General features: G+C 36.7%; 1 protein-coding gene across 2 annotated transcripts in view; it reads right to left on the bottom strand.

Annotated features, from left to right (window-relative positions):
* The window catches only part of PLCH2 (phospholipase C eta 2), a 421,543-nt gene that overhangs the window by 385,288 nt on the left and 21,512 nt on the right, over positions 1-14,743 (bottom strand). Inside the window, exon 2 of one of the 2 annotated variants that reach the window (XM_072427173.1) lies at positions 374-501. The exons of the other annotated variant lie outside the window; for it this stretch is intronic. The gene's annotated coding sequence lies outside the window, so the exon portion shown is untranslated. The remainder of the gene's footprint in view (positions 1-373; positions 502-14,743) is intronic. 2 annotated transcript variants of the gene reach the window in all.

Here is a 14,743-nt window from a genome sequence, read left to right as displayed (position 1 = left end):
ACAGGGATTGCACTTCCAATGAATATTCTAAGAGTAGCAACAAGCTGTCATCTGTAATTGGGTCAAACTATTTCAAAAGTATATTAGTCAAATAATGTTACAGAGTTTTCAGAAAGAAGATGAGCTTATGTTCAATCAAGAATAGGAAGGAAACTGGAGAAACAGAATTTACACATTACTGCACAGCTCAGTGTATGATTGCGGCAAAAATGGCTGCCAGCAATTTATCAACCATTTAGGATTTTTGGCCATCTTGATTTGCCCGGATGGAATAAAATAACTTCTGTATTTGCATGCGTGGGAATTACATGATTCAAGATGGCAAAAAATGAAAAAGGACAGGCAATGTCCCTTCTGCAATAATCCCTCCTACCTGCCTGATGCGCATGTGCAGTCCCGCAATCCTGGCTTCCACGACACGTGCCAGGAATGAATGAACCGGCAATTGCCTCTGCAGGATTTATGTCATCCCGACTCAGCCAATCAAGATGGCTAAAGACCCTGTACAGGAAGAAAGAGAGATGGCGAAGCCATGTGAGGGAATGGGGACTGGTGAGTAACAAGGGATTAGTTTCACTTTAAATGAATACAAACAAGCAAGTTAGTATGTTTTTTTGCAGAAGGGTCAATGCCTATCCATTCTGAAATAAAGAACCCGCCTGCTTGCATTTTAACCTGTTGGAAAGCAGCTGTGCATATGACTCCAGTCCAGTTACCAATCAGAATGGTGCTGCGTACATGCTTGATGCTTTCCTGTTTTGAAAATGTCAGGAACACAGAGGCAAGAAAATACAATACATTTAATTTCACTAGGAAGAATAGTACATTAAACAATTATCAAGTAGAAGTAGAAGAAGAAGAAGTAGAAGTTGAAATTTCAGCGTAATATATGAAAAATGGTTCTTGCACCTATGTCTCTATAAAAAGCATCCTAACTAAACCAAAAACTGTATTATATTGCAACTGTCCAATCTTTAGACGTTTTGGCTGCATTACTTTTATTTTTTAAGCTTTTTCCTTAATTTTTTTTGTAGCGATCATGAAAATAACACACTTCCTGTGGCTGCATTTATTTTTATATCTATAGAGGCAGCCATGGTTGTCACACTTCAGACATTTCTGTATTTGTTCAACTCCTGTAAATGGTGGATTAATGGGATAAATAGTTTACATGCAAAAAGGTAGATAAGATAGAGATGGTATCATTTGCTGCTCACAGGAGTGGTAACATTATTGACTTGGTTCACAAGGGCACAATTGGCTCCTTTGTACCTTTTAATAAAAGCAATATAAACTAGACTTGCCCTTTAAGTGTGTTCAGCAAGTTTGCTGAAATTAGAGAAATTGTGCCTTACAAAATGGGTTTCAGGTGATCCAATATTTGTTGGCTTTGTTTACCATGCAAATAAAGCATCACAGCTCATTACCATTTCCCCTAATTACTGTTTTTCCCATTTTATGAGCCAAGAAAGATCTCCAATTCTGCATAGCCTCTTCAAATTTGCATATCATATCAAAAATTCTTCCACTTAGTTTTACCGAGTGCACAGAATCGACAGCAAATCACAGAATCCCGCTGGTAAACGGTCTTGCAATGGCTATTATTTCTCCTGGTAAATGGCCATTTTGCGTATGTCTTTCCAAGTTTTTGTCAGTCGTTAATGAGCTCCTCCGTGTTTGCTTTGTCAACAAGCACTGATTAAAATTTCAGCAGCATCAGCAGTAATCAGAGTACACAGATTAACACAAACTCTTAGATAAGGGATTGTCAGCTAATGTGGTATTTTTACTTGATTGCCATGAAGACATTGCAGAATAGCACAATAAAATGTGTATATATTTTTGGGTCAGTGTAGTGACTACATTTACATTCACCCTCTGGGACTGGACTCACCTCCCGTTTTCTAAATTTGACTGTTGCAAATTTGAACAGGTATTTTGTGCTTCCAGTTCTGACTTTACTGTTGAAGCTAGTTCGGCTAATACATTGACCCACTGGGTTTGTAGTCCCTAATCTGAAACAAATACACATTTTGGAATGGTCAGATAAGATTTAAACATAAAGCTAGGTACACACGTCCAAAAATTATCGTTAGAAAGCAAACAATTAAGACCGATCAACGATGCACGATTATACTTGAACAATCGTATTGTGCACAATTCTGTACATGCTGTAACGGTACGATCGTTCAAATATAATCCACCAATAGTGTACACACGCTAGAAACAATCATTTGAACAATGCAAGGAGTGACATGTAAAGGAGAAAGTGTACCGCAGAAACATGCACGATCACTGAACGAATGTACACATGATAGATATTGAACAATCGTCGGCCAATCAGATTTGGCGTGCCGGTCGTTCATTTCCAAAGGCATTCCTTGTTAGTCGGCGTCGTTGGTCACTTTTTTAGAACGAGTTTTGGCCAATCGGTCGTTCGTTGGTCGTTTGTTTCCAACGATAATTATTGGACATGTGTATGCAGCTTTAGTTGCATACTTGTTGCTAATAAATATCAAAAAGTAATAATTCAAGAGATAAACATGACAGCCAGGCAACCAGAATTTGCAAAATGAGAAGTATGAATGTTACTCTGTAATCACTGTCTGTGTCAACTGTGAATCACACTGCGGTTCATCTAACATCCAGCAATTAGACTCATAGCATATATATAACATTAATATAATCCATGGATGACTTTCTTTTTTAAATAAAACTAGAGGTCACTATAACTTTGTACCACTATGGCAGTTATGTATGTGTTTTTGCATGTTTCCATGTTCGTTTGCTTGTTTAAAAAAAAAATCTTTAAGAAAATGTAAACAACTATGCTTAAGGATTAGACAAAAACAGCATATGTTTCCCAAAAAAAAGTGAACAATCCCTTAGTTTTTGGGGCTTAGCAGAAATACCACCACTCTTAATACATACTAATCTGAACTGGACAACAGAAGCCTGGAAGAATCTTCAGTCTTTACCCAAAATCACCTTTGTCCTGGTGGCCCTTGACCACTTGAATCCCAATAAACACCTCTTGAGCATCTTCTATATCATGAGACAATCTATATCAGTTTATGATATGCACTCAAGCTATGCAGGAGTGGCCAATAACATTTTAGCCATATGGTCTTAAGATTCATGTGAGCCATAGAAGGTTGATTTATGCATAAATTTATATATATATTTATTTTTTAATTATAGTTATCTTTTAGGTGGACCTGAATGGACAAACCAAAGTATTACTTCAATAGTTCCCTGCATTTCCAATGTTAAACTGGATAAGTGTAGGTTAAGCTTAGGGGTAAAGTGTTAAGGATTAGGCCTAAAGTGTTAGGTTCATTGAAACCATACTTTCCAAACAATAATAGCAATACCCAAACAGATGAACCACTCCACCATCCTCAGTAGGCAGCTTTGAAATCAGCAATGGGTGCAGGCTTGATTTTGGGAGCCATCAGCTCTCCATATCTAGGTGCAGAAACAAGGAAAATACCACCTTGAATCTGGAATTAATCTTCCCTAGTGGGCAAAATGCCTCTAAGGATGTCTGTTTTGTGATCACCTTGCTTTACCTGGGACCAATAGAGTCTGGAGCTTGACATGTATTCATGGTAGATGTTCTATCATTTTCCTTTGTGTGTCATAAACAATAAAAACTCAGTGGGGGTCGTAAACCAAATTGTGCACAGATTTTGCATATTTGAAATGTGTGAATCAATTTTACCTTGTTAATTAGTTATAATATAAGCGAATCTAATGTGTATAGTTTTTGAGTAAAACTTGTGTAAAGCTTAGCTTCAAACATTTATAGGTAGACCTCCATGAGTGAGCCAAATATTTTTAGAGCTTTAACTTTACTCTTTCTCATAAGCACAAAGACCTTATTTTATATGACTGATTACTGCTGGTAGATTGGTTCTTTGAAATTACTTCCTGAAAAATGTATTAAAACTGAAAAATTTGTGCACAGATGAATAATTGCTGTCCTGCTTTAGAATATTAGCATTTGCCTATTTTCATATTGGTCCCTATATATTACATTTCATAAAATATTATAGCTGATGGAACAGTCCACAGGGACTCATTATAAAGGTAATGTGTATTAAATTATTATATTCTTATTATTACATTTTTACACTTTTTTGAGAAGCAAAACAATCTCCTTCAGATGGACAACACTACGGGACCTAAAATTTGCCATTAGGAGGTGAACATAAAGGAACAAAAGTAAAGAAAAAGTGTAAATCAGTATATAAGGGATTATGTTTTAAATATGCATCTTGATTGTTTGTATCCTCTTACATCTTCACACGATGGCCCTGATTTATTTAAGTTTTCCAAAGCTGGAGAGAATACACTTTCATCAGGTATCTAGGTAATCCAGCAAACCTGAAATGAATTTCCAAATTTTATTTCCAAATTTCTAAAAGCCATTAGCTATTTGTTAGCAAATGTTTTCAATCCTTAACCAGATCCATTCTAGGTTTGCTGGATCACCCAGCTTCACTCATAAAAGTGTATCCTCTCCAGCCTTAGAGAGCTTTAACAAATCAGACAGAAGTGACCTCCACTGGTGTGATCAAATTAAGCGGATGCATAAAAGTTTAAAATCTCTCATACTCAGTTGTGAGCCCAATCTACTGGGAACCCCCGATTTTTTGGTGGATAGTAGCTCCCAACTGGACGTAGTTCATCACTATGTATTACATATCTACTGCTTTGTCACTGGATACGCAAACATGCCTATCATGCAAAGCAGAAATACATCAGCTAAGCAGTCATGTGACCAAAAAGAAAAGCTTGCTAAATAGTAAAGTGATTTTTTTTTAAACTCAAGGAAGGTGAAAATGAGGGAAAACTATGGGTGTGCTAATTCTTATTACATGGACGTTGTACCCAAACATGTAAAACACCCAAGCACATGTTTCCTTTTTAGTACAAACATTCCAGTATCATAAGAAAAAACTACATTTCTTTTTCACTGCAAAAAGGGTGGTTGCAATTGCCTGTCTATAGACAGGAAAAATGTTCAGGCCCGGGCAAGTTATACAGAGTATAATATAATGCTATTACCTCGTACGGAAGACAAGATTACAATACAGTATGCAGTAGGAGACCCACACCTGGGGAGATAATAGAGCCTCTAATGGAGAAATAGACTGAACACCTCCTCTAAACCAGATGGTCAGAGTCATCACAGATAAATCTTCAGAGCTGCAAATGATATAATTACAGGGGGATTATAAAATCTAACAAGCTACAGTCAATGACCATGTAAAGATTCTTCTGGAATTGTATCTCTGGCAGCTTTCTTTGAACTTCTCTGACAATCAACTGGGGTGAAGATATGAAGAAAAGCAATGGAATGCTTCATTCATGAGAGTTTGGTTCACAGGTTACAACCATAATTACATACTGAGGATTAAAGTAAAAACTCCAGCAAAAAGTTATAAAAGGTATACCTTAGAAAAAAGTATGAAATTAAAATTTATGTTATTACTCATATCTGTCTGTGCCTCAGTCGTATTTTTTTTAGATGAATATCTGACATGTACAGCAGTCCCCCAACATTTGCATTAATCTCTGTTCAAGGAGAGTACAGCAGGGTGCTGCTTGTATGTCTTCTACTCTATCCATTGAACAGAATGGTGTTGTGTGTGCAACGCTCATTCATTCATCTGTTGCCACAAATGATCACAAAAGATTGATAGCAGCGACATTCATCTGATGTTCATTGGATGTCTGCACAGGACTAAAGCAAATCAATAAGGTCTAATTGGCTTACAGTATTGCCCCATCCTTTTCAGTCCAAAAGCTTCTGAAACCAGGAAACTAAATCACCATAGAGATTTCTTTCACTTAAGACAATCATATGACACTAACAATCACTACTGTTATCCCTGCACCAGGGTTTCTCCTTCTTGCCTACCCTCCATGTGGCAATAGTTGAACAACAATGGGTCCATAGGGCAATTCAAGGTCCTATAGCTGTCCTTGAAATGACCACTATGATCATTTCAAGCAACACTTATTTAGCATCCTAATGGACCTTAATGTAAAGACATATTCAGGTACTTATACTAGTCATATTAGGCATGCATTTAATAGATTTGTTTCACTATATATCTAACGCTAAAACCCTATTTTGCGTATGAAATGTGGTAAACCCTTATCAGATGTCTATGGTCTGCATTACCTTAAAGCAAAAAAATAATCATAAGTAAGTGGAAATTTACTCCCAGATGATTGTCACCAAAATAGGTATCCCATATCTTTGAATTTTTCAGTGACAACTGACATTTTGCATTGCCCATTACTTTCTGTCCCAATGACTGTCTACTAGGACTACTAAGGCAGTGAATTTCAGGTCCACAGACAGCAATAAATATGTCAGGGTTTTTACCACTCTTACTTACCAGTCTTAATAGTCTAAAAGTGTGAGTAAAGTTATCACAGTCCCAGGAAGGTAATGCACCATGTGAAACTTTTAGTTATCATATAATAACATAAAAACTGTCCAGACCAGGACCTGGATAAGAATGGATAAATTTACAAGTTTGTTTGAACTTGTTGGACACTCTATATTCCTATGGAAACACTGTCTATGATAAATTGTGTCCATTAAGCCAAAATGATCTGGCTCACCTTTGGCACTCCAATTCATCCAAAAGGTTTTCAATATGGTTGAAGTTTAGGAAATGTGTAAAACACTTCTCCAAACCAACTCAAGAAACCATGTTTTTGTAGACTTGCTGGGTATCTTTTATTGCAAACGCCAGAACTTTAAAACAGAGGCTTGTTCACTTCCGTTTGGCAATATAGTGAAGGTGTGATGGTCATGGATCCACAACTGTTTGGCCATACAGGAACCACTTGAATTTCCTGCTCATACTTGACTTAATAATTTTAGTTGTGACTTGCAGCACAACTGTTTTACAAGAGATTAACCCCCCAAAAAATGATAATATTTCCAAGGTTTTTATGAAAGCGGATTATAAATGAATTTGTACACCTGAAGTGTTTAACTTGTCTGGTTACGTCAGCATTCCATTACTATGAGTACAAATACTTTAACTCAAACCACAAAAATCTGTCAATTATAACACAATAGAACAAATTAACATACATATGGGTTTGCTAAAACATGCAAAGCCTGACAAGTGGTTTTATGGTACAAGTCTCAATTCTGCTCTGTGTATGTAAGAATAAATACCAAAAGAATATGCATGGAAAATTCAAGTTAAGAAAACCCAGCCACGCTTTTATATTTTGTAATAAAACTGGCTTTTTATTTTGTGAGATGTTCCAAACTTCTCAACTGGGAGCCAGATAAAGGTCATTTTTTGTTCCTCTTTGCATCCCATCTACATTTTTGACATGCCAGTGCTGTGCTGGTCTGAACCAAAGAAAAAGCAGCTCCTATGATGCAATATATTGATTTTCTGTTCATGGATGTAGTGCTTTGTTATAATTGAGACAATGATTATAGAAACGTTAGCTTCTCACCACATCAGTAAACGATAGCAGATAACAGATTTTGTGCAACATTTTTTTTTAAATTCCTGATTGAAAACAGTCATTTTTTTAATCTAATGCAACTAGAATGCAAAGAACTCCTATAGAGGGTCTATGAAAACAAAACTACAGCCTAATTTGAGTTAGCTTCTTGTCCCCTGCTGCCGGTTGTGTTCAGTAACAATAGATCGATAGCTGCTGGTTACCAACGTAAATATTGTAAAGCCCTATACAGACGTCAAATAATTTTTGTTGCTGGAGATATACTTTCATGATCATATAGAGTGACAGGAGAATTAATGAGAGTTGTATAGATAGCTCGGTTCTGTCCTTTAGAGAGGGGAGGGGGAGCAAGAGGCACCCCAACATGCTATCCTGCATATGAAATTATATCGGTTACCCCCACACTGTCATTCATCAATCTGCCAGGAAATAATGGAATGACGTTGAGAGATTGAATGTAAATATCAACTTGTAAGTTTGTTTCAAGGAAAATGGTGATTGCTGTATATATGTATAAAATGGTGAGATTGCTGTATATATGCTAGATTTTCACCTGATAATCATCTTTATCAAGTTAAATAGTGGTCAGCATTCATCATTGAATAATGGACATTAATTGTGACCTTCTCTAAAGGACCACAAGACAATGATAACACTGACCACCATTTTCCTTGAAACAAACTTACAAGTTGATATTTACATTCAATAAAAACAAAACTGAGCCTGCCATTAATGTTCACAGTGGGCAGCAGCTGCTATTGGGAGCTTGGGAGCTCATTGGATTTCTGGTAGATCAACAGGTATCGTTTTGTTGTTCAGTAATCATTGGCACGCATAGTATTTTTAAAGTGATAAAACATGGAAATGTATTGAAAAATGTACTGAATATGTTTTTTTGTTTTTTTTTGCCCAGACATACACTTTATGGATCATTTGTACATAATTGTATATTCTCTTTTGACAGTCCATCAGCTACAATGTTCTTCAGAATTGTATGACCCCAGATGGCTGACAATGGGATGGTGATGATGACCTACATTCTTTACATTCCACTTACAGAATGGTATATTGTATTTCTTTGAGCATTTTTCTGGCTAATGTTTCCAGTGCCTGATGCCAGATACAAATTGTAGGGAAACACTTTATAGTTAAATACTTTAGATGTAGAAATAATCTCAGTAAATCACAGCAACAATCATCAGAGAATTATTTGTATAAAGAAAGAGCTCATTAACAGCAGACAGAAGTGTGTGTACATTGGGTAATTAATCTGAGAAAAATGTTATCATTAACATGCGGGAATTAGGGATTAATCAGATAAGATGATCAACTGTTCTCCTGATCTTCTAGTTCATCTCCACTATAATGTGTTCACTGGTGGCAGGATGGGGATGGTAATTATTACAGCCACTCTGCAGACAGCAATGCCTAAATCCACCCTCATTTTAACCTCTGCTATAAACTTACTCTAAGGGCCATTTTACATCATTCTGCAGGCTCAGCAGCACTCCCAACTGCTCCCATTCAACCAAATGGGAATAGTTTTGTGCACACATATGCATTTGTACGGCAACATGGTTTGCTATGTGCCTGGGAGCAGCTAAGGGCTATTTCAGACCTGTGGTGAGCTACAGCATTTTATTGTGGGCTCCCATTCAAATGAAAGGGCAAAGTTGGGACCCTTCATTAGCATGCAGCTCCAGCAGATTGCAGCACCATTCCCAAAAGCGCCAGGTCACTTTTGGCCATACAGATGCTTTATAGGATTTGCACCATAGATACATGGAAATCTGGTTGCCCACTGTGTGGTTTGTCTCTCCTGGCCAAACAGCAGCAGTTTTCTGTGCATCGGAAGTGGAAAATCGTGCAGTTCTACACTGAAGGTCTGAAAGAGTCCCAACTGGATAGCTTTCAACACATGTATGAAACTCTTAACCTTCACAGTACCCCATCTACCCATATATACACCAACAGCAACCCTTTCTGTAACCCAAATCCTCATAACCCCCCTATAAATGTAATATTACCTTTACCTATACACCTCTGTATAACCCTGGATATACCTTTATAGCCATTTCCTAACACAAGACTTCCCCATAGCCCTCAATATTAGACTAATCCCTCAGTTCCTTTGGAATGAAAATGTGACTACTATAACACAGATATCTGGTAATCTCTGGGACCTGATTTTTGCTATACCTTTATGGAGAACTAAAATGGCTATGGACAAATTACAGCATCACTGTTAGCTGATAGATACAGGAAATTCTACAGGTGATGGGCAATTTTTAAATGCAAAATAACATGTTTGAAAAACTGCTGGCATTTTACATATCCCTAAACTTGTCTACAGTATTTGCATGTAAATAAGTTAATTTACATTGATTTTGTCAAGTCTTAAAAAATAATCTAGCAGACTGCTCTGTTTTTTGTTTATTGAGCTAAATTATTACTGTTTTAAGTGTTATTATAGTCCCCTGATTAGCGTTTACAATTTGTCATAAAAAATGGTAAGTAATTCAGACGATTTAATTAATGCGAGACAACATGCAGCTGTCCTCAGCAATGATTGAAATTTGGAATATGAATCTCCATCTTGTACTTAACTAAATTAACTCCAAATTTTTGCAGTTTTATATCATTATATTGTGTAGAACGGAGCTGTCCACTCAGTAGTGTAAAGCTGGATGAGAATTGCTATACTGTATATATTGTAATTATAGGAATGTTGAAATTTTGACCCCATGCACACTTATTTTTACTCAACATCTGTGTCTGTCATCCAGTGTTTGTTAATTTGGTAATTTTTCTAAATACAGTCGATAAAGCGATATTTTTTAGATTATCACAAAATAGGGACAGATGTGCTTGTATTATAGGCTCAGCAATAAAACACCAATAAAGAAAATAAAGAGAAATGTTGGTGCTTGTAGTGAACAATAGATTCTTCCATTTTTTTAAAGAATATTAGGTTGCAAAGCAGTGTACATAAATTTTAAGGTAATGTGGGATTTATTATCTTATAAATACCTGATTTACCTGAAATGGGTTTTAATAATACATACAGAAATGTTATGATAGGTATGGTTGTGTCAATTTCATCTTCAGAATAGATAGTATTCTTGCACATGTAACGTTTAAACCATTAGAAGTCAAGAAAAACAGTCATTTCTTTGTTACCTTTACTCACAGTTGCATGTTCCTTGTTTGTGTTATTTTGTTTTAAATCTTAAAAAACTACAGTTTTAAAAACAAAATGTCAAGTAAAACTACAAAGCACAAAAGCGATATATATGTATACCTTGAGTGTTTATGTATGTCTGTACAAGCTTTAAAAACACCTACAAAAAAAATCATTATTATAAATAAGAAAATATGTGTGGTCCCATGGACTAAGCTTTCAATAAATCTATGTTATCATGACCTGTTTAGCTTGGGGACGGCTGGGAAGAAGTCTATACTGCTTTGTACACTCTGCAATGAGAGACAAGTCTGAATAGTGGCAAATGAATAGAAACAGCTCTGTGGCTGAATCTCTTTAGTAGTTAACGGAAGATTTGGCAAGAAAAGGGCCGCAGAGAGGCTGTGAACGATGAATACTCATCTTGTTTTGGGTCACTGATCTGTCTCTAAATACAATTTTCTTAATAAGTCTGTTTTCCTAGATTTACTGCGGCAACAGTGTTTAGACATTTTATCTTATTTAATATCTTGGTTCTCAGTAACCTCATAAAGGTTTCTAATACGGCCATGACATTCCAAAAAAAAAATACTTGCAATAAAATCTAAATTTTCTAATTTATAACAAGTTTAGCTGCCTTGTTTTTTTTTTGTTTTTTGTTTTTTTCTAACGAACATTAAATTGGTTGTACAGTGCTGCGATTATGTTAAAAACTGTGAACAGTTAGCTGAAAACAAAATCTATAAATCTTTTTTATGGCAGGCTGGCCTGTGTCAAATGCTGCCTATTCATTTTGAAAGAACAGAAAAGTACAATTATTTTCCATCAAGGACACCACTTTTCAGTGTTTCTTTGTCCACAACATATAACTAATTTAAAGTTTAACCTTTTCCACATCCAAGTGATTAGTGTGCATGGAACCACGGTGACCTTTCTCCCACCCGCTGTACAGAAACCTGCCGGTAAGTCTTCACATTGCTAGAAGATGTAGCACCTCTGTCAGTGTCAATTTATTGGTATGGTCACATGTAAGGTAAGATATATTTTTATGTCTGGTTATATTTTAAATCAAATAAATAGTTTAAAGAGACCTTGTAACTGTAAGGCCCTCGTCAGCACCTGTATGCCCCAGACACCAGTCCCCCAATCTATGCTACAATTTCACCTTTAGTAAGCCCCCGCTCAGCCTCAGGAAACTGGTTGCATCTGCCAGCATTCCCCAGGGAAAGGATGGTGTCTGGAGATACTGGAGAGGCTGGTAGCAGACCAGGAGCCCACAGATAGAAGTACCAAGATTTCAATAGACTAGTTAGGAATTCAGAGCCAGAGATCACAACAGATAATCCATCTACCAGACGACATAGACAAGGGCAAAACATAAATAGTGTCGGGGTCACAGGCAAAAGGTCAGTCCAGGCAGCATAAACTCTTAGGATCAGAAATAGGCAAAGTAAGCAACAGTATATCAACCAAGAAACTTTCCAACACAGATTAGCCCAGCTCAACGCTACAAAAGGCGCTGGTGACTGGAAGCAGGCTTAGAAGTCCCAGCAGCCAATGGCAGTGCAGGACGGAGTCAGGAGCTAATCAGCCGCTTGGATCCCCTTCAGCTGTGCACAGCCTAATAGTAGATGCTGGGGATGCCATAAAATACATCAGGCTGCAATGCTAAATGAAAGCAGGGGCTGCTGCTATTTCTCTATATTCTTTGCTGCTGCAAGTGAAATTGCTGGGCAAAATACGCTGTGTGGGATACTGCACTAGCGCACAGTACAGAATCACCGGCCTGATAACCTTTTCCTAACAATAACATTTAAAAAATCCCCAGTTGGCTTCAGTAAAATATTAATTTGCATACTTACCTATCTGGTAGTTGAAAAGCATATTCTCCAGGTGTGAAGCTGTCTGACACTACTTTAGGTGTTGTGGTTCCTCCCACCATCTCCTAGATCCTTACTATTAATAATAAAAATTTATATCCTGAAAACCTAGATTAACCTGAAAAGAAAACCTTGGTTTAGAAAAAGAATCTATAACCATAACATTTGGTCAGCAGGAGGAACCATAAACACAGTCAGCAGGTGAAACCATAGCTCTCAATGTAAAGTACCTGCAGCACCCAGAGCTCTTCAAGAACTCTCAACCAATCTAAAGGGAAACTCATTGGGTCACTTGATGAATACTTTTTAAAGTGGAACTGTGAAACATTTTCTATTATCAACCATAATTAAACCAAAGCAGGTGACTGTGGGAAATCTCTGTTTTTTTATATAACTTTTTCATCTTGAAAGACAAAAGAAAAACTACAGTGGGAGTGTCTGGGAATGTTTATTTTGCATTACGTGCAGGGGTTCTCAAATAACCAGATCACCATACCTTTAAAGGATCATCAGATTAGTAAGGGCATGTTTCCTATTTGATTTCCAAGGTTTTTTTTCAGGTTAACTGGATCTAAATTTTAAATGTTCACAGTGATAGCCAGAAGACCTTTCCATAGACATGAAAATGCCTTCATCCACAAGTCTTTAGTAAACTATTGTATTTTTCACGCCTCTAAAAACTCAGGTCATCTGCTTTCCTTCAAGAAACTTTCAACCACTCTATAACTAGTTGCAAATACTTAAAATCAATCTAAGGTGGTTTAAAAGTGTTTATGGTTGGATTTCAGTGGTAGATCGTCTTGAAATGCTGCATTAAGCTTTTTGAAAAACTACACTGGCTTTAAATAATAAAATATATTTCTTGTGTCAATCTGAACTGCAGCACAGGTATAAATAAGAGCAGAAAGCAGAGCAGAGTGATAATCCATATATATAATACTTCTCCACCTTTATTGACCAATCAGCAGTCTGAAAGGTATTTGCTTGGCCTAGCTGCTGAAGTGGAGGATGATCACTTGGTTGTGCCATTTGGATCATAAAACCGGCAGCATGATAACAAATCCTTTGCTGTAAATGTCTTTCAACCATAAATAAATCTCCCCTAATATTTTAGTAACCAGGGTTATAAAAGCAGTTTTATGATTGGTTATTAGACATAATTTCTTAGGATTATGGTCATTAAGTTATATTTTAAAGCTATTAACATTTTGTGGTTAATTTCATAACACACAAAGCAATGTACAAAGTGCAGTAGCCCGGTAGGAAGCAATAAGTTTCCATTCTTCTGATTGCTCTACTGATGAAAGGTGAAATTTGCTTGTTACAGGATACAACACATCATTATGCTTTCCATGGCCTTCATTAATAAGCCCAATTAAAAGTCCATCCACACGCCTATGCCTAAAAAAACACACATATTTTAAGTATGCATTGCAGTGTGCTTTATGGACGTGGAATTATGATTTTTCATATGCCCTGATTCTTTATTTTATTGGCTTTTTCTAGAGTAAACCAAAATGAAAGTTGAATTGCTCAGGTTTGTGGTTTGTGCGCCAAAAAACACAATAAATGACTTTTTTTTACATGTGATATTATTTAGTTCTGAGAAATTAGGAAACCACATCAAACAAATTATACCAAATCAAGTACAACTGTACTACCACCGGACAAACAACACCATACTAACCTATACAGCCATGAACTGTTCCATCATCAAACAAATTATAGAACACCAACAGTTCTTAGTTCCATGACTACCAAAATATTTACCTGTACCCCAATTGAAAGTAATGTATCACATTAAACCCTACAGGTGTTACAACCCTACAGGTGTAACTCAGGTGCAGATCAAGTGCAACAGGATTTTAACAGTCGCCTAGAGCCTCATGATTTTGAAGGGCTCTCATCAGTTAATGTTGCTGGTTAGAAGACAGGAAAAACTGGGAACGAAAGCTAGGTCTGCAAAGGACAGCAACTGTGGGGAACATGTGTATTAGTGCCACCTCTAAGGCACAACTTTATGCAAGCAGAGAGGGAGATTACGAGGTGGTGCTGAGAAGTTCCTGGCTTTGCCCAGAAAGAGGAGAGCCAGAGTTATGAAATAACACATTTATTCAACATATTCCTCCCTGAGACTAATGCACTTGGTACAGCGTAGTTGCAG

This window comes from Pyxicephalus adspersus, chromosome 11 (genome assembly GCF_032062135.1).
Source record: "Pyxicephalus adspersus chromosome 11, UCB_Pads_2.0, whole genome shotgun sequence".
NCBI classification, from domain to species: Eukaryota; Metazoa; Chordata; class Amphibia; order Anura; family Pyxicephalidae; genus Pyxicephalus; species Pyxicephalus adspersus.
Note: the sequence above shows the minus strand (reverse complement) of the source record. Positions and strands in the feature narration are given on the sequence as shown.